At 49.9% G+C, this 22,988-nt stretch overlaps 1 protein-coding gene across 1 annotated transcript in view; it reads left to right on the forward strand.

Annotated features, from left to right (window-relative positions):
• The first annotated feature begins 5,371 nt into the window (after window positions 1-5,371).
• epb41l2 (erythrocyte membrane protein band 4.1 like 2) overlaps window positions 5,372-22,988 on the forward strand; it is a 59,144-nt gene continuing 41,527 nt past the window's right edge. Inside the window, exon 1 of the mRNA XM_084453982.1 lies at window positions 5,372-5,490. The gene's annotated coding sequence lies outside the window, so the exon portion shown is untranslated. The remainder of the gene's footprint in view (window positions 5,491-22,988) is intronic.

Genomic DNA, 22,988 nt, shown 5'->3' on the forward strand with positions numbered 1-22,988 from the left:
AGCTGCGAGCCGTTCCTGCAACGCACAAAGCCCTCTCAGTGATGAACCGATGATGTGACGCGCAAGCATGTCCATTCAAGCGGATTAGGGCACATTAGGTAATGCAGCATGCTTGTCGTTTAATTCCAGCGCCTTTGGAAACCTGATGATCGTAGCCAGGTAATGGTACAGACGTGCCAGCCACAGCTGTCTGCAATTAGCATGGTAAACACCTCCCTTTCACTGACCATGCATTGACAACGGTTGTCTATAACGTATGGGTCGTAACCTACTTGTTGTAAGCTTTAAGGACAGCAACATATATCACATACAAGTCACACGCTCGCCGACACGAGTGGGTAATGAGATCGGGTTGCCAGGCTTGTTCTTTTACGCATTTTACACCCAGTAGGATTATAGAACATCCATTATTGGGGGTTATACAAATACCTGGCAACCCTTTGGCAACAGAACGTAAACAACACAGGACTACGGATGTCGGAAAGAGACAAATTACCTACCCTTACGGCGAGTATGAGAGTTACTGGTGTCATATGACATGCTCATGGTCTATGGTAGAGTTGTGTGGACATTTCTAGGTACTGTGGAAATCATTTCTATTTGTTTACCCTCATTCTTTTTTTTTTGTAAACTGCGTGATCATCACTAGCGGGGTGATAGCACTTATCATATTCAGCTGCAGGATGTGTGTGTGGCTATAATATAGATATTTCAATGATCTAGCTCTGTCTCACGATGACTATCTCTTTTTGTGATTATGACATGTAGGATGCGTTAGTCTACATCATTTACTACTAGCCTACATACTACATCATTCAAGATTATGCCACAAATACATTTCTATCATTGATTAGATATCTATTCTAATTCACACAATAAGCATCAGGAAATAGATCCGTCAGACCTGTCTCTCTCACTATCCTGTTCCGCCTCTGGGAGGTGCTCTTTAGTTTATACACAACTCCGGAGGGCAACGCACCTTATTGTCACATCACCCCTCAGAAAAAAAACTCTAAGGCCTGAAAGAAAAGAGATGGAAAGAATAAAAATTAGCCTCAAATTAATTAACTAACTGTATTTCTTGATAGACAATGCCAAAACTAGTCCACTGGGCTGGGTAACCAGCCATGACCACAGTCTCAGTCTTCTTGCCCCTAGTCTGATGCGAGAAGGGTCATTTGATTATTTAGTAGATGAGTCTACAGTCAGGTGGCTCTGGGTTCTCTATGAAACACTTATTAGTTCTAAAATGCTTGGTCTAAACCAGGGGTGGCCAACCAGTCAGAGACTAAGAGCCTCAAAAATTACTGTGGTACCACCCAGAGCCACACCATATATACCAGCGTTTCTCAACCTTTAGGCTGGACTGGGCTGGGTTAGGCTGGACTGGACTGGGTTAGGCTGGACTGGACTGGGCTGGGTTAGGCTGGACTGGGTTAGGCTGGACTGAACTGGGCTGGGTTAGGCTGGACTGGGCTGGGTTAGGCTGGGCTGGACTGGGCTGGGCTGGGTTAGGTTGGACTGGGCTGGGTTGGGCTGGACTAGACTGGGCTGGAGATTTGAAGCTTTGAAATGTCCCAATGATGTCTGGCATATCAGACAGAATGGCTTACCATTACGTTCTATGAAGAAAAAATGACTCTCCCACTCGGGTAAAAAATGTCCTGTGTTCGTCTTCATATTTTCTTTTCGCTGCGCATTTGTTTCCAGCCATTCTTTGGTTGTGTACAGTAGCCTAGGCTACGTTAGCTTTTGTCGTAAATGAGAATGACCCACGCAAAGCAAATTATTTTGTTTACAATTATTTTGTTACCAAGGTGATTTGCTACCTATATGATTGGTTTGAAGTGGTTCTCATTTTATGACAAATCTGCAATAAACTAAAATGGGCTGGAAGAAATGCACAGCGAAACTAGAGAGAGAGAGAGAGAAATGTTGTTATGGAATTGATTAATTATTTTTTTTAATGAAAGGATGGAAGAGTCGCAAGCCAACTTTTTTTTTAAATAAATGGATGGAGGAGCCGCACATTGACGGGCAAAGAGCCGCGGGTTGGCCACCCCTGGTCTAAACATTGGAGAGCAGTGGAAATATATATAAACGCTCATTTCATTTCCTCAAAGGAACACAACTCCTACTCTGGAACACAACTCTTACCCCTCCCCTCTTCCTCAGGTGTCAGTGGTATTGTGTGGAGAAGAAACGTCTCTATGACAAAGAATGCGGGACACGCCTCCCTCCACCTCTCACAGCATCTGTGTGTGTGTGTGTGTGTGTGTGTGTGTGTGTGTGAGTGTGTGTGTGTGTGTGTGTGTGTGTGTGTGTGTGTGTGTGAGTGAGAGTTCTGACTGTTCCCTGGCTGACTTCTGTTTCAGAGCTGCGCACTGTGTTTGCTGGGAGCCAACAGGAACAACAGCAGGACCAGTTTGGTGACTATACAGTTGCTCTGAATGCCTGGGGTGGTCTAAGACTCTCTGTCTCCATGCCACCCTACCACCACAGGTGCCCAGTGGTGCCCGTGTCAGCGTGAGAACCAAGGCGGCATCTCTGCCAGGTGAGTTAGAGAGGGTGGACCCCAGCTTGCCTCTGTGTTGGGTTGGGTTGTAGTGGCTCCATGATTAACCTCTGTGTTGACTCTGGCGGCTCCAGGATGTTTGGCTACCTGAGTGATACTGGTGATAAGTGGATCTGGTTACAGGTCATGTGGTGGTGGTGAATTTTTCATGTAGGTAGGATGGATGGATGGATGGAATGGAATTTAGTTTTGTAATATTTTCTTTCAATGTTTTTAAAAGCCTCTAACATTTTGACCCCTGTATTCCTGTAGCACTACTGCTGGTCATTGGTAAGTGTGGTCAGTACAGGCTAGGATGGTACTGGTAGGTGAGTGTGGTCAGTACAGGCTAGGATGGTAGGTGAGTGTGAGGTCAGGACGGTAGGCTAGTGTGGTCAGTAGAGGTCATGTGATTCAGGCTCTTTGCCAGGCATGTCCACCCTGCCCAATGTCAACAGGTCACAGCCAGAGGATTTAACCGCCCAAGAGCCACTGCAACAAGTGCTCTCGCGCTATATCCCTCCCTCCCTCTCTCTCTCTATCTCCCTCCCTCTCTCTATCTCTCTCTCTCTCTCTGCCGCCACCTCCTCCCCCCTCTCTCTCCTTAATCCATGTTTGACTTCTAAAACAAGCCCTCCTCATTGGCCAGCGGTAACCAGAGTGACAGAGCACGACTATTTTCGGCTCTTGGTCCGTGCTGAAGCAAAGCCAGGCAGTCCTAACCCAGGAACAGCTCAGATGCGGCAGGTGATGCTCAGCCATAGTCGGCACCTCTGTTGTCTCAGAGTCTCTGACACAGCTACACCGTCAGGCAGGCAGACTGTCAGCCAAGCTGGTAGGCAGACAGACAGGCTGGTAGGCAGACAGGCAGGCAGGCAGACAGGCAGGCACGCAGGGGGTGGTCATGTCCTCTAGGCTCCACTGTGCTAGTTGATGTGTTGCGTTTGATATTGTGCGGCCGGCCAGATGGCGGATTGGGATAATTCTTTGGCCTAATCCCGTGGGTGAAGAGCCTGTGTTGCTGCAGGATTGGACAGAGAGGAAGCAGCAGTCCTGCTTGGTTTTGCCCGGACATCCTGGCTCTGTCCATGGGCGAGATTGCTGCTCTGTTAGCCTAGTCGGGCTAATCAACACAGCTGGGAGGAATCTTTCTGCCTGTCATCATGGCCGCTCTCTCGGGGTGTAAACAGTGGTGATATCCAGGTCTGTCTGCTGATGGATAAAATGTGTTATGATGTGACCTCTGTAGCCTGTCGGTATGTGTGATGAAGCCACTTCTCTAACTGTGTTCCTCTGGTTCCTCCTGTCTGGGTTGTTTTGACGGACCCTGTCGGTCTCCATCACCTGGACCCTGTCTGGACCTGCCTCCCCCTCCACCCTGCCCCCACCACGGTCCTTCTCCTCTTGGTGAGTTGACGGGATGGGAAGGGTCACATTGGTAGTGGCACTGCAGTTTAGCCCCTGTAGTAGTAGTGCTTCACTGCTCTTTGAACTGAAATGTGTAGGAATGGATGAATGTGTGACTTTTTGAGAGGCAGTGAGTGCTCCTCTCAAAACTGCTTGTTTTTCAGAAATTCCTGCCTCTTTTCAACAATATAATTAAATTACTGGACCTTCACAGCAACAACATAGTGTTTGTCGCTGATCTCCGCTCTTTAGAGCGACATGTTAAACACGAACGGCGTGTTTGTGATACGAGCGTGTGACTCTGCAGGGTTCGATGTTTTAGATGCAAGCCTGTAGTGTTGACATAATGATTCCTAATCACATGACTCCGGCCTCCTGTGATCCCTTAATTCCGTCTGACACACGCCCGTTTGGAACTAAACCATGAGCCAAACTTTGAGCTGCACTCTTTGTGTGTGTGTGTGTGCGTGTGTGTGTGTGCATGTGTGTGTGTGTATGTTTCCGTGCTGCTCCACCCCATAGTAAGGTGAGCGACCATCGAGTAACTTAGGTTAGTGGAACTTGACAGCACAGTGACAATTACGTATGCTTTCCTCTGGTGCATTAGGACACAGAGTAGAAAGGACTACATTAGAACACAGAGTAGAAAGGACTACATTAGAATACAGCTAGAATACATTAGAACACAGCTAGAGGCTGGGTGCAAACAAATAGATTGGCTGTATATATTTTAATAGGGCCGAAATGTCAATCACAATGTCTAATATTGTGTACATATAATACCAAGAAGTCAATTTATCTTTTTGCTTCACAGTCTCTCATTTTCATGGATAGATAGATAGATAGATAGATAGATAGATAGATAGATAGATAGATAGATAGATAGATAGTACTTTATTAAAAGACGACACACAATAACAGAACCCTAAAGCACGACAGTACCAGTACAACGATTAAACAATAAAACACTAAAATCAGTACAGTAAATCAGTACATCAAAAAACATCATCAAAAACATGAAAGTGCATGTCATTTCCTCATAAAGAGCTGTGCCTGGCACACATTCTTTTATATCACCAGGACAAATACCACAGACCAACCCTTTTCATACCAGGTAAATTATTCAGAACCAGGTAGCATCATGTTAATGACACAAACGTTGCAATTATTCAATACCGCCAACAGTGGGCGCCGGTTCACCGCGTCTACTAGTGTCATGGATGTATTAATAGAACTAGTGTGTAGCACGGCACCGCCAATGGGAAGGACAGTTCCAGTGACCAGTCATATCGCTATTTTTGATACTTATAAAACGCCGCAGCCAATGAAAAATTAGAGACTGGTGCCCCCCCACCCTCCACCATACACTGGGAGGAGCCCGTGTGTGATCGACAGACTTGGCTTACTTCCCAGGCAGATCCATCCAGGTCTGGGAATTTCAATTTGAAACCTGGGGAGGTTGTGAGGGACGCATTTTGGGGAAAGCGCGTTCTGAAAGTTCGATTCTATCTGATCGGAAGCTGCAGCAGGTACGTTTTGATCACGACCCGTTAGATCGGCAGGCAGCGTTATCGATATGAACAAATCAGTGCATGTGTTGCATGCTTGTGTACATCAATGCAATTTTACACTTTAACCAGCTCAGTGCACGTTAGCTACACGCTTACTTGATCCCTTCTGGTGCTCCGTTATGTTTCCAGTCAGAACCTGATGCCGTAAGTGCGCTGAGCTGTTCAATTTGCCTTCAGTCATCACATACATTTGATATGATATTTTAGACGTAGTTAACGTCAAACTTCATCCGCGTTTTCAAATCCGATGTGATAACTAGCTAACTCAGCTATCTAGCTAGCGATATTTTGTTTTTCTGACTGCAAGCGGCTATACTCTGACGAGCGTGGTGGTTGTGTGTTGCACATCTGCAACATCTGCTAGCGTCGCGGTAACGATACTCGGAACTTGGGAACGTTAACCTGTGTAACCCTTATATCCTATCGCCTTCATTTACACAACTGTAACCTAACTAGTTGCCCCAGCTTAGATAAGACCTTGTTGTAACATTATTTTCAAAGGAGCACACGTGCCGTCAGGTTTACAATTCGCACGTGTTGCGCTACTAAATACCTTCATTGCCTACCGTGGCTAACAACGGATTTAAAACGTGTAACGTTAGCCTGCCAGACGGGCTCACAGGTATCTGCTGCTTAAGTTGTCTGTTTCTCCCTCGAGTACCGTTTAAAGAGCTTCGCTCTTTTGTTGAGCGGCGAACAGAATGACTGACCGCGGCTCCCTGGCGCCATCTTAAGATTCAGTGTGTAAAACGTTCGCTGACTCACACGGTGACCACTCCGCCCGAATGACCAGTCGGAGTGAATCGAGGAGAATTACGTGTGGAATTTGATTGACCATCATCATCGGCAAACCTTTAGCTCCCTCTCTTCTGGTGTGTGTGTGTGTGTGTGTGTGTGTGTGTGTGTGTGTGTGTGTGTGTGTGTGTGTGTGTGTGTGTTCGACTTCCAACCAAATCCATAGGATGGACTTCAATGTGCTGACAGATGGCTCGGGTTCAGGCGGTGCAGGGCTGGTAGACGCAGGACAAGCCGTGCTGGCCAGGGGCCAAGCGTATTTAGAAGCACCGAACCTCACCCAAAGCATAACTATAGAGCCTGCCCCACCCCTCCCCCCCGAACACAAACCATAATCCCTGTGTTTTTGACATGCCTTGCAGTCAGAGTGGTCTCTGCGGTGTGGAGAGGAGAGGAGACCAGGCGTCGTATTTAGTTTACAGCTCTGCTCTTAGCCCACTAAAAGATAACCCTTACTTCCTAACTAGCTCAAGCACACCATAGCCGAGAGCTTAACACGAGCATGCATTATAAAAGCGGTGAAGACTACGGTTTGAGACAGATCATTTGGTTATTTTAAACCCTCAATGTCTCTGGAGTACTGTAATGGCACAGTAAAGCTTAGGGCTATCTTGTAGCCTCAATACATATAGGCTATGCATATCTTCCTCATGGTGCAAGTGTATATTAGTCACGTGTATCTGGCTGAATGAATTACTGAGACAATGGCTGCTGTACCCAAGACTAGCGGTAATCCTCTTTGAGGTGGCCAGGACATCCCAACGTGTTGATGATGTCATCAGCCCAAGACGCACTGCTGTTGGCACTGTAGCAAGACCGGAGCATGAAATAAACGAACCATTGGGATCTCGGCAAATAAGATGCACTTTCCTGGCCAAATGTCTTGGCAGCTAGACGCTAAGACGATTGTGATCAGTTATTATCTTGGCTATTAGTGCCACCGCAGAGTGTTGAAAAGTAGTCTGACCCGGGAACAACAACAGCCGGCAGGTGTGTATTTATGAGGAGTTGCTGAGTCAGGACTGCGCAGGTGTGTGGGGGTGATAGGGGGGCTGGGCTGGGCGGGGCCCTGGTGGAACCGGGGGAACCCGGAGAGCCATAATGAATCTGATATAAAACAGCCTGTTGAAGAACTAGCCTGCAGGGCACAGAACTAGACCCAGACCGTGTTGATGGAACATCATGTCATCATCGAGCTGGCCCAGACCTGTAAGACTCCAGCAGAGCGGCGACGGCGGCCGTCACGTGTGCTCGCGCGTGTATGTGTGTGTGTGTGGGGGGGGAGGGGGGTCCGCGTTTTGTGCGGTAGGCCCAGGACAGGATGCGGAGAGAGAGGGGGGGTAGGGGGGACAGTGGGCCGGTTGTGTCAGGTCGGCTAATGAGACAGGTTGATTGTTTGCCGTGTAGCTCGGCTCCTCTCGGCGCTCTAATTACGGCGGCCTGGCGCAGCGGAGAGCCCCTGGTCCCGGCCGTTCGGGACAGTGCCACATTGTGCGGCGCTGCTGGCTAGCCGCTGCTGCATTGTGCGATGGTTGCTCACTTAGCCGCCGCCTTGTCTTTTGAGAGCCGCCACAGTCGGGTTGATGGTCATTCGAGTGTCCGGCCCTGGCGTGTTGGCTGCAACCTTTCAGCTGCTGCTCAAGGCTCGTTCTACATATCTGTAGCTCGGTATTCTTGTTTAGACGTAGCCTAGCGAAATACTGCCGGTTAATTTTCCAAATTGAAGGCTACAAAATGGGGTTTTAATTTAAACACTTGTTGGAGAGGTATTTCCTGTCTTGTGGACAATTCTGTGGTAGAGCCAGTGCAGCTGTGTCGGTGTCTGTAAATCCTAGTTTCTACAGTCTAGTTATCAACCTGCCCCTCCCTGTTGCAGCCTGGCGACCGCGACATGCTGGCCCAGCTACACGGTGCTGATCACAGATAGCATAACTAGTCTGCAGTCCTGCTGTTGGTTAAGAGTTGTGGGTTATGGTAGAAGGACTGTACTCCAGCCCAGAGTTCAGCAGCATAGACTTCTTCAGGGATAGAGAAGGTCAGTTGAGACCGATCTCTCAGTGTGTGGGAGCCTTGGTTTAGGTAGTAGAGGCAAAAGGGGTTTCATGTAACTGAGCACATTGCTGTTTGTTGATAATAGAGAGACAAGTCAATGCTATCAGAATCATATTTCAAATAAAAACATGTCATATTTAACAGCGTCAGAAGGAAAAGCGCCACGAGATCTTAACGTTTTGAAGGAGGGAGTGCGGAGGGCGCCACGTGTCTTATCTGGACCAACGGCTGCTCTTATCTAACTCCAGGCTCAAACCTCACAGCAGCCTATGAGATCACGACACCTGTCCCCGATTCCTCGGTCACTAAGCCAAGATTTGAATCCTCTGAAACGGCAGCCGTCCGCCCCCCCCTGTTGGAAGGTAACTGATCTGATCTGACACACGGATGGATTGGTGACAGTTGGAGAGAGAACGAGCACATTATACTCTCACCTATCCAGTTATGTTAGGCCAGAGATGACCTGGAGGAGGTTGGAGGGATGCATGTTTAGAGTAGGGTTGCAAAGTTCCCGGAATAGTCAGACTTACTGAAATTCCCAGCGGGAATTATGGGAATTTCCAGGAATAAACTGGAAATTTATAGCAATTAGCCTAGCGGGAATTCTGTTTCCAGGTTATTTCTGTTTATTCCCATTCATTCCCATACATTGCCATAAATTCCCTTGGGCAGGAAGAGGTGGAAAGCGACAGAGGGGGAAGATAAGAGGGCAACTTGTTTATCTGACGCACCTTGTTCGGATGATGTCATGCTCAACTAACTACAGTCAGCGGACGGTACTTGTTCTCACAGTTCAATTCAGGAAATAGAACCATTTCCTCATCTCTTCATGCAAATATCCTAGTCTCTGTCTGACCTGAACCAATTTCTGATGAAGTCAAGCAGCCAGCAGGCTGACCAGACAGATAATGGTAAATGGACTGCACTTATGTAGCATTTTCATCCAAGCTTTTCAATGGCCTCTCATTCACCCATTCACACATCAATGGCGGCAGCTGCCATTGCAAGGTGCTAGCCTGCTCATTGGGAGCAATGCAGGGTTCAGTGTCTTGGACACTTTAACAGTAGGAGCCGGGATTCGAACCGCCGACCCTACGGTCGCTGGGCGACCTGCTCTACCTCCTGAGCTACAGCCACACCTGTACCATAAGACCCCTGTACTCTGCAACCCCTCTGCCCGGCTACTTCAGCCAAGCATCTTTCAGCGTGCCTCTCTAGTAACTGTGTACTACTGACCACAGCTCGGCTCTTGTCAGCTGCACCTGATGAGCCAAGTCTAAATTACAGCAAAGAGGCTGAAATACCGTCTCTCTCTGTTAGAGCAAGCGGGGCCAGACGACGGGTGGCTTTGTCTCCCCTCGTGCCTCTGCTGAGCTGTCTGTGTGTTTGTGTGTGTGTATGTGTGTGTGTGTGACATTGCCCAACCATTCGGAAGGGTTATGGGAACATCCAGGCATCGGGGTCCTCAGTAGTTCCCTCTTCCTGCTGGCCTCTCCTGTTCCACCACTGCTGTCACAAGGCTTTAGACTGGCCACGGCTCAACCAGAGATAACATTCTCACACACACACACACACACACACACACACACACACAGATGGCACACAGATAACCCAGAGACAACACATTGGTCGTCAGCACATAGGAAACAGACAAGGCTTGGACGTCACCAGTCCCAAATGAACTTTTCAGGCTCGCCAAACATATTTTTTGTCGGCCAAAATGACAAATACGGCTTCTAACTGTCACCACGTAACGTTAACTATCTTTTAGGAGACGACGGTTAGCCTAGTTGAAACAAATCTGAGGTAATTTACGTAAACTACGTTTGTTCTCCTCACAGACCACGGTTGTGTTCCTGGTCTCACGACGACGCATAAGAGTGCACAGCGGTGAGAGCGATGGGTAGAAGCGCGTTCAGAGCATAGCGGTGATACAGGGACTCGGCTTATATGTTCAATTTCCTCTCAGCCGCCAGGCAAGATATTTAGTCACACATCGGTAATAATTCAGTACGAAAATGTACTGGGCTCTCCAGTATGGCAGGCAGGTAGCCTTCCGAGATTTACTTGTGAAATTGGTGTTTATTTTGGACCCTAGACCGTCACCTCTCTCTCTCTCTCTCTGCGTTCCATATGTCAGTTCTCATACAGAGAGAGTAGTACACAGAGATACTGAGAGAGAGACAGAGGGAGAGCAGTGTCCCGGTTTCTCAGATCTGTAGGCTCAGCTGCGCCCAGAAAACTCCACTGTCATCCAGAATGGTTCTCTACAGGCTGGACGCTTCGATCACCTGGATCACCGACAATAGTCACTGTCAGCTGTACGGACACCGCACACACACACACACACACACGGACACAGACCTCACAGCGTGTGGCTAATAGCTGTGCTGCGAGAGGGCCAGTAACAGCGTTATCCTGGGTCGGTACCGGCCCGGGGGAGCGGGCCAACACCGTTGCTCTCAGCGTTGCGGCAGCGGGGAAGAGACCCCCCCCCCCACCCTAGCCAGAGCTCCGCTCCGAAACAGACAGGAGGGACGGAGGGAATGAGGACGACAGAGAGAAAGAAAGAGAAACGCGGCCCTTGTAATCTGGCAGCCTGGGGCTTGGCCGGCGACCAGGCCTAGTTAAAAAGAGATTACGCTGGCAGGGGCGGCGGGGGTCCTGGAATGGACATGTCAGAGTAGCGCAGCGGTGACCGGACCGGACCCGGACTCGGAACACGATACGTTTTCGCTTTCCCTCACCGGCTCGCCCGCTCAAGCCCCCCCCCGGTGCTCTCTCTTCCTATTGGGTTACGTAGTTTGGGATTTGTGTGTCATGCGATCAGATGAACGCTCGTCTGCGGTGGACCTGCGTTGTTCTCGGATCTTCTCGCTGCAAAATGCGACCCCGTGTGTGTGTGTGTGTGTGTGTGTGTGTGTCTCAGTGTGTCCGTGAGAGAGAAAGCCCCTCAACTCAAGCTGTGTAAACAAGATGGTCTGACTCATCTCTGATTGGTTAGCGGAGCTGCAGTGCGACTGTGGGAGATATGAGAGCGCCCGATTGTCTCTCATCTCTTCTCTCCTCCTCTTCTTCTCTCCTCACCTCTCCTCACCTCTCGTCTTGTCCTCCACAGGGGATGATGCCCGCTTGTAAAGTGTCTGTCCCCAGTGTGAATACTAATGCGTCGTGTGTTTAACAAGCCTACAGTAGCATCAGCCCATGCCAGCTCTGGTCCAGGATTAGGAGGCCGGCTGGCAGCCGACACACACACCCTAACCCCACCCATAAGAGGATTCACACACCCCTATTCAGACCTGCTCTAATACACCTGTAGGCTCTTCGAATAGCACCTCTACATCCCTACTCGTGTCCTGGTTAGCTTAGCCCTAGGTCCCATGTCCAGTCCCAGTGGAGGAGAGGAGGAAGTGAGGGTGAAGGGTTAAAGAAGGAGGAGGAGGAGGAGAGGAAGTGATGGTTTGAGGGAGGTGGAGGAGGTGAAGGGTTAAATGGGGAGGAGGAGAGGAGGGGGTGAAGGGTTAGAGGAAGAGGAGGAGGAAGAAGTGATTGGTTGAGGGAGAAGGAGGAGGAGGTGGAGGTGAAGGGTTAGAAGAGGAGGAGGAAGTGATGGAGGAGGGATAATAATCCATCCAGACCTTTATCTATCCCATCCCAGCTTAATTTTATACTTATAGAAAGGGTACTTATTGTGTTTTGTATTATTTTATAAAAATGTAATTTTTGTTAATTTATAACTTGTAAATTTGTAATTGAGTATTAGAGTCTATCTGTAACATAATCTTGGAGCCGGCAGCAGCATTTCACTGTGACTGTACACCGTGCAGTACATATGACTAGTAACAGGAATGTTGGATGTTGGGAGGAGGAGGTGAAGGGTTAGGGGGGGAGGAGGAGGTGAAGGGTTAGGGGGGGAGGAGGGCCAGGGCTCTGGACTCGTACGCGTTAGCGTCGAGCTCCTGAGAGCTTCCAGAGATCCCGGCCAGTCCTCTGGCCGTGAGAGAGCGCTCCGCTCGCACCCCCTGAAGAAGACCAGAGCACAGCAGACCACACCGGCGGAGAGGGGCTCTCTCTGTCTGGCCCCTGATGGAACACCAAAACATCTCTGATCTCCGCTGTGAGACTCACTCATGGGGATGGAGGGGGGGGGCAGCGATAGCCGGGGTTGGAGCCGCGTCGGTGCGATGATGAACACAGAGTGAGTCTGTCTCACAGCGGAGGCCAGAGATGTTTTGGTGTTCCATCTTGGGGACGGCCGGACGAGGGGACGGTCTGGATGAAGGGACAGTAGGACGAAGGACGGTTAGATGGGGGGGATGGTCGTGTGAGGGATGAGAGGAACAAGCCCTTGTTTCCATGAAGTGACCGGGACAAAGAGACCCAGTGTTCCTACTGGAGGGAGGGAGGGAGGGAGGATAAAGAAGGGATAGCAGAATTGGGGGAAGAGAGGAGAGGAGACAGAGGAGGGGAAACGAGGGGCCTGAGAGAGGGAAGGATGGAGTGTGTCACCGCACCGCCAGACTTCCTGTTTCCCTGGCCCGGGGTCAGAGTTTAGGGGGCTGTGAGTGGCTGATACCAGGGGAGCGCCGATGCCTGATTGGCTTGGGACAGAAACGTGGCCTGTGTCATTGACGATGTGCTGTCGTCTCCTCTGTATGCTCTCATACAGTCTGTCTCACACACATACACTTTATCAGGGTAGAACATCCTGGTGGGGTTTCTTGCCAAAATCCGTTAAATCCCTCCAGCTCAAGGGTTGATGTGATCATAGTTAAACATGCCTTCACACTCACACACTTAGCTCACACACTTAGCTCACACACACACTGTGTGTGTTGTTGGTCCAGATACAGCTCTGTTGGACTGACATCTGGACCAGTCCCGACAGCAGCACCACCCCTGTCATCTCTCTGGTCTCCCTGGTCCCATAACACACCGTCAGGATGGTGTGGTTACATGGAATGTTCATATTCAAAACAATAACACCACTTTGGTCCATTCGCTTTGCAGCGACGGCAACACTGTCAAGTTAGCTAATGTTAGCGGCAGCTAACGTTAAAAATGACAAGCGGCTGTTTGAGCCTCCATAAAGGCAGGACAGTCGAGAGATGTAAATAGTAATCCCACCGCCGAACAGCAAGGTCGCAAAAGTTTATTTGAACATTTTGAAAAAGTTTTCGACTTGCTAGCGTTTGACTATTATCACAGATTGACTGGTTTGGTTTACTTGGACCGAGTCGTTGCCCTAGTGACTGAAAATTCCATTGAAAGTGTCAATAGAAAACTCCTGAGTGAGGTGGTCAGGCTTTGTGTCTGGATAAACACAGCAGCTTTTTGATCCCGGCTGAGGTTCTGGTCGAGACTGAAGGAACACCTGGCCCTATCTAGTGCAGGTATAAAGGGTTGCGTGGTTTTTTGATAGTTCTGTTGTTTTGTGTTTTTTTGCACGGAAGCTCTTTGAAGTGCTTGGGGCGTCTACACTGTTGCATCTGTTACCATAGGAACCATCTTGCACCTGTGCGGGGAGGAGCCACCTGTGACCGCACACTCTCTCGCTCTCCTCTTATTTTTTTTGTTCCACTTTCTGTCTCGGTCTCTCTCTCTCTCCCTCTCATCCCCCTCTCCCCGCCCTTCTCTCTCTCTACCTCCTCTCTCATTCCCCTCTCTCCCGCCTGGCTGCTGCTCTAGCGAGGCGTGTCCCAGAGTGTGGTGTTCAGCGGCAGACAACAGATGGTTTTGAGAGAGCGTTATTCAGATTAGGAACACCCACTCAGCCCTCAGAGGCACCAGCGTCCGCCTCACCTGACGGCAGGACTTAGTGGGACCAGACCACACGCAGCACGGCGGCTTGATGCGCTACGCCGCCGAGGAAGAAGGTCTAGAAGGTCCTGGGCCCGGTGTGTCGGGGGGCTTAATGTTCTGTGTGACAAAGACTTTTTCGTCTCGGGCATCTCTGCAGCTAGCTAGCTATTCCATCTGTCCTGTGTGTCCACTGTAAGTAAGTAAGTAAACTTTATTTATATAGCGCTCTTTACAGTAATACATTTAAAATCAAACATAAAATATGCAATCTAAAAAACACATTAAAACGAGAAATGGAAACAAAAAGAAAACGAGAACATTGCAAGCAGCAAAAAATATCAATTATATAAGGCCTGTCTGAACAAGTGTGTCTTAAATTGTTTTTTGAACATGCGTTCAGAAGGTGCAACTCTCAGGTCCTGGGGAAGAACATTCCAGAGCCTCGGGGCCACCGCCTCAAAGGCTCTATCACCCTTGGTTTTTCGTCTGGTCAGGGGCACCGCCAGGAGGCCCTGGTTGGACGACCTCAGAGACCGACTCAGCGAATAGGGATGGAGAAGCTCTGAGATGTAGGCCGGGGTCCTTCCGTGGAGAGCTCTGAAGGTGAAAACCAGGACTTTGAACTGGAGGTGAACTGGGAGCTAGTGCAGGGAGGCCAGGATGGGGATGATGTGGCATGTCTTCTTCTTTGGTGAGCAATCTTGCAGCAGCATTTTGGACTAGCTGAGACTGTCTTTCACTCCCCCCCCCCTTTCCCTCACCCCACCCCTCTCTCAGGAGCTGAGACCGAGCGTCCAGCCCAGAGTTGGACGAGAGCCATTGGCTCCGGGCGGATCTGGATCTGGGGTCCGGCCGGGGGCGGTACCGTGTCAGGGTTCTTCTTCTAGCTAGAACACAGATGTGTTGTTCTCCCCCGGGAGGGGGGGGGGGGGAGAGAGGGAACGGGGAACCGCCCAAGAAGTCCGCAGCCGTGGTGAACAACAGCTGACGTGGTCACCAGGTGGACCCTCCGTCCAGCGCTGAGGGACTGGGGAGGAGAGGTGGTGTTGGTGCTGCTGGTGTTGAGGCATTTGCCGCTGGTGTTTGGGGCTGCTGGGAGGTGTTGTTGGCTCAGGTGGCGTTGGTGCTGGAAGTGTCGGGGCGGGTGGAGGTATCGTTGGGGCAGGAGGTGTTGAGGTAGCGGTGGGTGGTGGAAGTGAAGGGGGGTCAGTGAGGCGGGCGTCTGAGATCCCCGGCTGCCGCAGGTCAGAGGTGAACACACAGGGGCTCGGCTGGTTGCCACAGTGACAGAGGGAACCTATGGATGGAATGTCAGAGACCACAGAGAACATTAGCGTGTTAACATGACCTCCACATGACCCTGCACTAGGTTAGGATTAGCTATGGGCTAGTTGGGGTAGCTAGCTTTGCGTTAGGGTTAGCTATGCATTAGTTAAGAGTTATGGTTAGCTATAGCTTTGGGTTAGCTATGAGTAAGTTAGGGTTAGCGTAGCAATGAGCTGGGCAGGAAGCTGTAACTCGTGTGATAGTGACTGTAGCTAAGCTGCTCCAACAACAACAGTCAGCTAATTATGGCACCCACCCAACCCCCCACCCCCTCTCTCTCATCACCCAGGTAACCGGCTGAGCCTCATGGCCAACAGGGAACTTCCTGTTGCTATAGCAATGCCCCGTTGAACCCCAGACGGGAGTCATAAAAGTCAGCGGCTGTAGGGGGGCGGGGCCCCGGGCCCTGACCGCGCTGGGGGATGAATGGACGACTGGATTAATCAATGTCTCCTTTCCTTTAAAGACTTTGAACCGGGTCGGCGGTGGCGTGTATGCGCGTGTTTAACCCCGCCCCCAAGGAGCAGACGTCATCGTCGAGATGGCGTGTGTGCGTATCGTTTTCAGTGTGTGTGTGTGTGTAGCAGAGATCTGAGCTCTGGGGTGAGGTATCTCCTCCGGGGAGGCGATCGGAGGAGGAGGAGGTGTGGAGGAGGTGTGGAGGACGCACCGGCCAGAAAGAAAGTCTAAACCGAGGGAAGGAGAAGAAGACTGGAAGGGTTTAACGAGAGAGAGAGAGGAAGAGGGAGGGAGGGAGGAGGAGGAGGGGGGTTTTAGTAGACGTTGTCATGCCAGTGTCCATTAACGAGCTCTCCCCTGGCACACGACGCAACCCGGGCGGAGTCTCCCCCCCCTCCCTCTCTCTGTCTCTCCTCCCCACTCTCCTCCCTCTGTCATTCCCTTATTCTCCCTCTGCCCTCTCACACTTTCTGATCCAATATGTCCCTTATTCCCTCCCGAACCCCCAACCCCCCCCACCCTCCACTGGCCTCATTCTCCAGCGTGGTACCGTGCTCGGTGTGTGTGCTCTCGGTGTGTCTGTGTGCCTCCAGAGTGTGTGTGTGAGTGAGGCTGAGAACAGAATGAGAGAGAGAGAGAGGGAAGGTAGGAAGGAGGGAGGGAGGGAGGGAGAAAGAGAGCAGGAGGGAGAGAGGGAGCAGGAGAGAGGGATCAGGAGGGAGGGAGGGAGAGAGCAGGAGGAAGGGAGAGGGAGAAGGAGGGAGGGAGGGAGAGAGCAGGAGGAAGGGAGAGGGAGCAGGATGGAGGATGGAGGGAGAGCACAGGAGGAGGGAGGGAAGGAGAGAGCAGGAGGGAGGGAGAGGGAGCAGGAGGGAGAGTGGAGATGGTAGGAGTGAGCGATCAAGCAGGAGAGGAAAGAGGACAGGACAGGAACAGAGAGCGAGAGATCACGGTAAGTCAAACATTGCAGAGGCTATAGAGACTGCTTGCTGGGCTAGGACAGACAGACAGACAGACGGGGACTACAGAGACAGACGGACGGAATGGGGCCTACAGAGATGTCTAGCGGACCTTGAGAGACGGACAGACCGGGGACTACAGAGACAGCTAGCTGGGCTGGGGAGGGAGACAGGCAGACGGACGGGGGTTACAGAGACAGACAGACAGACGGACGGAATGGGGCTACAGAGATGTCTAGCGGACCTTGAGAGACGGACAGACCGGGGACTACAGAGACAGCTAGCTGGGCTGGGGAGGGAGACAGGCAGACGGACGGGGGTTACAGAGACAGCTAGCGGAGCTGGAGAGACAGACAGACGGACAGACAGACGGGGACTACAGAGATAGCTAGCGGAGCTGGGGAGACAGACAGACAGACAGATGGACGGACAGACAGACAGATGGACAGACAGACCCTACATAGACAGCTAGCGGAGCTGCGGAGGCTGCAGGCGTGTATTGTGCATGTGCGTGCATGCAGTCAGACAGGAATCCACATGTGGAGCTGGAGGTCGTGCCAGGTTGGAAAAGGTTTACACTTGCATGCTGCGCACACGCCCACACACACACACACACAACCACGCTCGCTCCAACACATGCACGTCACACACTTGCACACATAACAGCCTGTATGGATGCCTGGTGTGTGCGTGAGTTGGAGCTTGTGAGAGTTTTATGAAGTTGGAGAGAGGGGTGTGGGGGTGGAGACCCAAGGGAAATGAAAACCTGTGTGTAGCAGATTCTTCTCTGGAGCATGGCGCTGCTACACACACACACACCGGATTAGCAAAACAACCCTCAGACAGGCACAAAGACATTTAGGAAAACAGCCTCTCTACTATCTGCTGGTTGTCATCCTGGTCCTCAGGCTAGCCCTGTCTAAACTATAGATCCCAGGTTAGCCCTGTCTTAACTATAGAACTCAGGCTAGCCCTGTCTAAACTACAGATCCCAGGTTAGCCCTGTCTAAACTATAGATCCCAGGCTAGCCCTGTCTAAACTATAGATCCCAGGTTAGCCCTGTCTAAACTATAGATCCCAGGCTAGCCCTGTCTAAACTACAGATCCCAGGTTAGCCCTGTCTAAACTATAGATCCCAGGCTAGCCCTGTCTAAACTATAGATCCCAGGTTAGCCCTGTCTAAACTATAGAACTCAGGCTAGCCCTGTCTAAACTATAGATCCCAGGCTAGCCCTGTCTAAACTATAGACCCCAGGCTAGCCCTGTCTAAACTACAGATCCCAGGTTAGCCCTGTCTAAACTACAGATCCCAGGCTAGCCCTGTCTAAACTATAGATCCCAGGTTAGCCCTGTCTAAACTATAGATCCCAGGCTAGCCCTGTCTAAACTACAGATCCCAGGTTAGCCCTGTCTAAACTATAGATCCCAGGTTAGCCTTGTTTAAACTACAGATCACAGGCTAGCCCTGTCTAAACTATAGAACTCAGGTTAGCCCTGTCTAAACTATAGATCCCAGGCTAGCCTTGTTTAAACTATAGATCCCAGGTTAGCCCTGTCTAAACTATAGATCCCAGGTTAGCCCTGTCTAAACTATAGATCCCAGGTTAGCCCTGTCTAAACTATAGATCCCAGGCTAGCCCTGTCTAAACTATAGATCCCAGGCTAGCCCTGTCTAAACTATAGATCCCAGGTTAGCCCTGTCTAAACTATAGATCCCAGGCTAGCCCTGTCTAAACTATAGATCCCAGGTTAGCCCTGTCTAAACTATAGATCCCAGGTTAGCCCTGTCTAAACTATAGATCCCAGGCTAGCCCTGTCTAAACTATAGATCCCAGGTTAGCCCTGTCTAAACTATAGATCCCAGGCTAGCCCTGTCTAAACTATAGATCCCAGGCTAGCCCTGTCTAAACTATAGAACTCAGGTTAGCCCTGTCTAAACTATAGATCCCAGGCTAGCCCTGTCTAAACTATAGAACTCAGGTTAGCCCTGTCTAAACTATAGATCCCAGGTTAGCCCTGTCTAAACTATAGATCCCAGGTTAGCCCTGTCTAAACTATAGATCCCAGGTTAGCCCTGTCTAAACTATAGATCCCAGGTTAGCCCTGTCTAAACTATAGATCTCAGGCTAGCCCTGTCTTAACTATAGAACTCAGGTTAGCCCTGTCTTAACTATAGAACTCAGGTTAGACCTGTCTAAACTATAGAACTCAGGTTAGCCCTGTCTTAACTATAGAACTCAGGCTAGCCCTGTCTAAACTATAGATCCCAGGCTAGCCCTGTCTAAACTATAGATCCCAGGTTAGCCCTGTCTAAACTATAGATCACAGGCTAGCCCTGTCTAAACTATAGACCCCAGGCTAGCCCTGTCTAAACTACAGATCCCAGGTTAGCCCTGTCTAAACTATAGAACTCAGGCTAGCCCTGTCTAAACTAGACCCCAGGCTAGCCCTGTCTAAACTATAGATCCCAGGTTAGCCCTGTCTAAACTATAGATCCCAGGTTAGCCCTGTCTAAACTATAGAACTCAGGCTAGCCCTGTCTAAACTATAGATCCCAGGTTAGCCCTGTCTAAACTATAGATCCCAGGTTAGCCCTGTCTAAACTATAGAACTCAGGCTAGCCCTGTCTAAACTATAGAACTCAGGCTAGCCCTGTCTAAACTATAGAACTCAGGCTAGCCCTGTCTAAACTATAGATCCCAGGTTAGCCCTGTCTAAACTATAGATCCCAGGTTAGCCCTGTCTAAACTATAGAACTCAGGCTAGCCCTGTCTAAACTATAGATCCCAGGTTAGCCCTGTCTAAACTATAGAACTCAGGCTAGCCCTGTCTAAACTAGATCCCAGGCTAGCCCTGTCTAAACTACAGATCCCAGGCTAGCCCTGTCTAAACTACAGATCCCAGGTTAGCCCTGTCTAAACTATAGATCCCAGGTTAGCCCTGTCTAAACTACAGACCCCAGGCTAGCCCTGTCTAAACTATAGATCCCAGGCTAGCCCTGTCTAAACTATAGATCCCAGGCTAGCCCTGTCTAAACTATAGATCCCAGGCTAGCCCTGTCTAAACTATAGATCCCAGGCTAGCCCTGTCTAAACTATAGATCCCAGGTTAGCCCTGTCTAAACTACAGATCCCAGGTTAGCCCTGTCTAAACTACAGATCCCAGGTTAGCCCTGTCTAAACTATAGATCCCAGGTTAGCCCTGTCTAAACTATAGATCCCAGGTTAGCCCTGTCTAAACTATAGAACTCAGGTTAGCCCTGTCTAAACTATAGATCCCAGGCTAGCCCTGTCTAAACTATAGAACTCAGGTTAGCCCTGTCTAAACTATAGATCCCAGGCTAGCCCTGTCTAAACTACAGATCCCGGGCTAGCCCTGTCTAAACTATAGATCCCAGGTTAGCCCTGTCTAAACTATAGAACTCAGGTTAGCCCTGTCTTAACTATAGAACTCAGGCTAGCCTTGTTTAAACTACATATCCCAGGCTAGCCCTGTCTAAACTAGACCCCAGGCTAGCCCTGTCTAAACTATAGATCCCAGGCTAGCCCTGTCTAAACTATAGATCCCGGGCTAGCCCTGTCTTAACTACAGATCCCAGGCTAGCCCTGTCTAAGCTACAGATCAGGAGGTTCTGATGCGTTTCCAGCTGTATCTGGAGGGTCAGGGATGGTGAAGAGGGGAGGCTCTTTCAAATAGAGATTCTATCTCAGTAGGTCTTTTTCCGCTGAAATAAACATCTAACTCTGTATTCCAGAGAGCAGCTGGAGAGTCTACAGATGGTAGAGCAGGCTTACGCAACTAACCCCACAAACGTTTCACTCTATAACGTACTTAGACTACACACACACACACACACACTAAACACACACACACACTTAATCGCCTAACCTACATAGAGAGACAGGACACACACACACACAGGGTTGGAGGAGAGGGAGTTTTTTCGGGCCAGAGAGGGTCTGAGAGAGCATGCTAGTCCCATTGTCCTGTAGCACTGTGGGAACAGGAGAGAGGGTTAGAGGGATAGAGAGAGGGGGGAGGGTTAGGAGGATAGAGAGAGAGGGGGGAGGGTTAGGAGGATAGAGAGAGAGGGGGGGGGGGTTAGAGGGATAGAGAGAGGGGGGAGGGTTAGGGGGATAGAGAGAGAGGGGGGGGGTTAGAGAGAGAGAGAGAGGGGGGAGGGTTAGGGGGATAGAGAGAGGGGGGGGTTAGAGTGATAGAGAGAGAGGGGAGATGGAGAGAAGGGGGGATGGAGAGAGACAGGGGATAGAGAGAGAGGAAGGGGCAGGCGAGGGATGTGTGTGTGAGAGAGAGATGGACAGTGACAGAGGGAGGGAGAAACGGAGTGGGAGAGGCTGTCTGTGGGCTTTCCTAGACCGTGTGTGTTTGAGAGAGAGAGAGAGAGCCAGGGCTGAGGGCGATCAACCCGGACACAGCCCCTCACTGACCAGAGAACAGCTCCGCGCTCTGCTCTGCTGCACTTAGTCCTCTCTCTCTCTCTCTCTCTCTGCCTCTCTCTCTCTGTCTGCCTCCCCGCCCTCTCTCCCTCTCCATCTCTCTCTCTTGACCATTGAGAAAAGCTGTTCTTCGGGAGGGTGTGTGATGTTAGGAAATCTCTGTTTCCGTTGTGGCGTTACTGTCTCAACAAACAGTGTGTGTGTCAAACAGTGTGTGTGTGTGTATCTGTACGCTTGTAACACACCCCGTATATTAGTGTATTAATCATTATCACAATTTCACCCTCTGCGATACTAATCACGGCGATTAATGCTTTCCTCGCCTGCTGCATTAAAACTCACAAATTCCTGGTTTTAAACCACTCTATTCGTTTATTAGCCTATATTGCCTAAACACAAATGCTAAAATGGCCCTTGATGTTGGGGAGCACGATTCATGAGACTGTAACCAATTTCTGATTATTTCAGGTCATGTCCATGATGAGTGTAATTATGAAGAATATTTTAATGCTGTTCAAAATTTATCACAAACATCTGTTAGTGGACTTTGAAGAGTGTAGAACGACCTCCACTCGCCTTGTTTTGAAATGAAAGTGGCACCACAGTTAATCACACCAATAATAATTGCAATCACAATATAAAAGCTATAGCTAACTTTGCTAGCAACTCCTGTGGCTGCAGCTATGTAACGTTAGCTCAATTCAGCTAGCTAGATACTTATGTTGCTATCTTCATCAATCACCGACTGTCATAGCAGCTTGCTATGCATTCTCAATTGCTAGTTGGTAGCTAGCTAAAGCTTTGTGTATTTATCTGATGATTAGGCTCTCAGCATGTAATCAGCCAGGTGGCGCTAGCTTAGTTGAAGCTTAGAGTTGAGAGACAGGGCAACACTGTCCACACCTCCCTCTGTGATGCCATTACCTAGCCAGTTAGGTTCAATGTGATGCTCCGATGCCATAGGCACAGATCAAACTTCACTCAAAAACTGACCAGAGTGAGTCAGAGAAGTGTTGTGAGATACTGAAAGTTAACAAACTAGTTATTATGTAGAATGAAAAAAATATATATTGAATTTGGGACGACGGTTGTCATATCTGGGAAGACGATTGTCATGTCATGACAGCTGAAAGTAGAATTTGGGACAGTTGCGGGACACTGAGGAATAAAGTGAATTTCGAGCCCTGGGTTGGTATCACTATCACACACACAGTCATCCACATCTCTTCTCCTACAACCGGTTGTGTGTGTGTGTGCGTGTGTGTGTCTGTTCTGTCCAGGGTAACATGATTATGTTGATTGAATCACCATTCGGAGCAGCAGGCCAGCTGGAGCTGGTTAGAGGCCTGAATGCTGCCTGTTGTTGATGATGTCAGAGGACCAGAGGGGAACCGCCCACTCGGCCATACAGACCTCCTAGATACAGACACAGCTACAGACACAGCTTTCTAAACACAGCTACAGACACAGCTTTCTAAACACGGCTACAGACACAGCCTTCTAAACACAGCTACAGACACAGCCTCCTAGACACAGCCTTCTAAACACGGCTACAGACACGGCCTTCTAAACACAGCTACAGACACAGCCTTCTAAACACGGCTA

The sequence above is a fragment of the Borostomias antarcticus genome (assembly GCF_949987555.1).
Source record: "Borostomias antarcticus genome assembly, chromosome: 19".
NCBI classification, from domain to species: Eukaryota; Metazoa; Chordata; class Actinopteri; order Stomiiformes; family Stomiidae; genus Borostomias; species Borostomias antarcticus.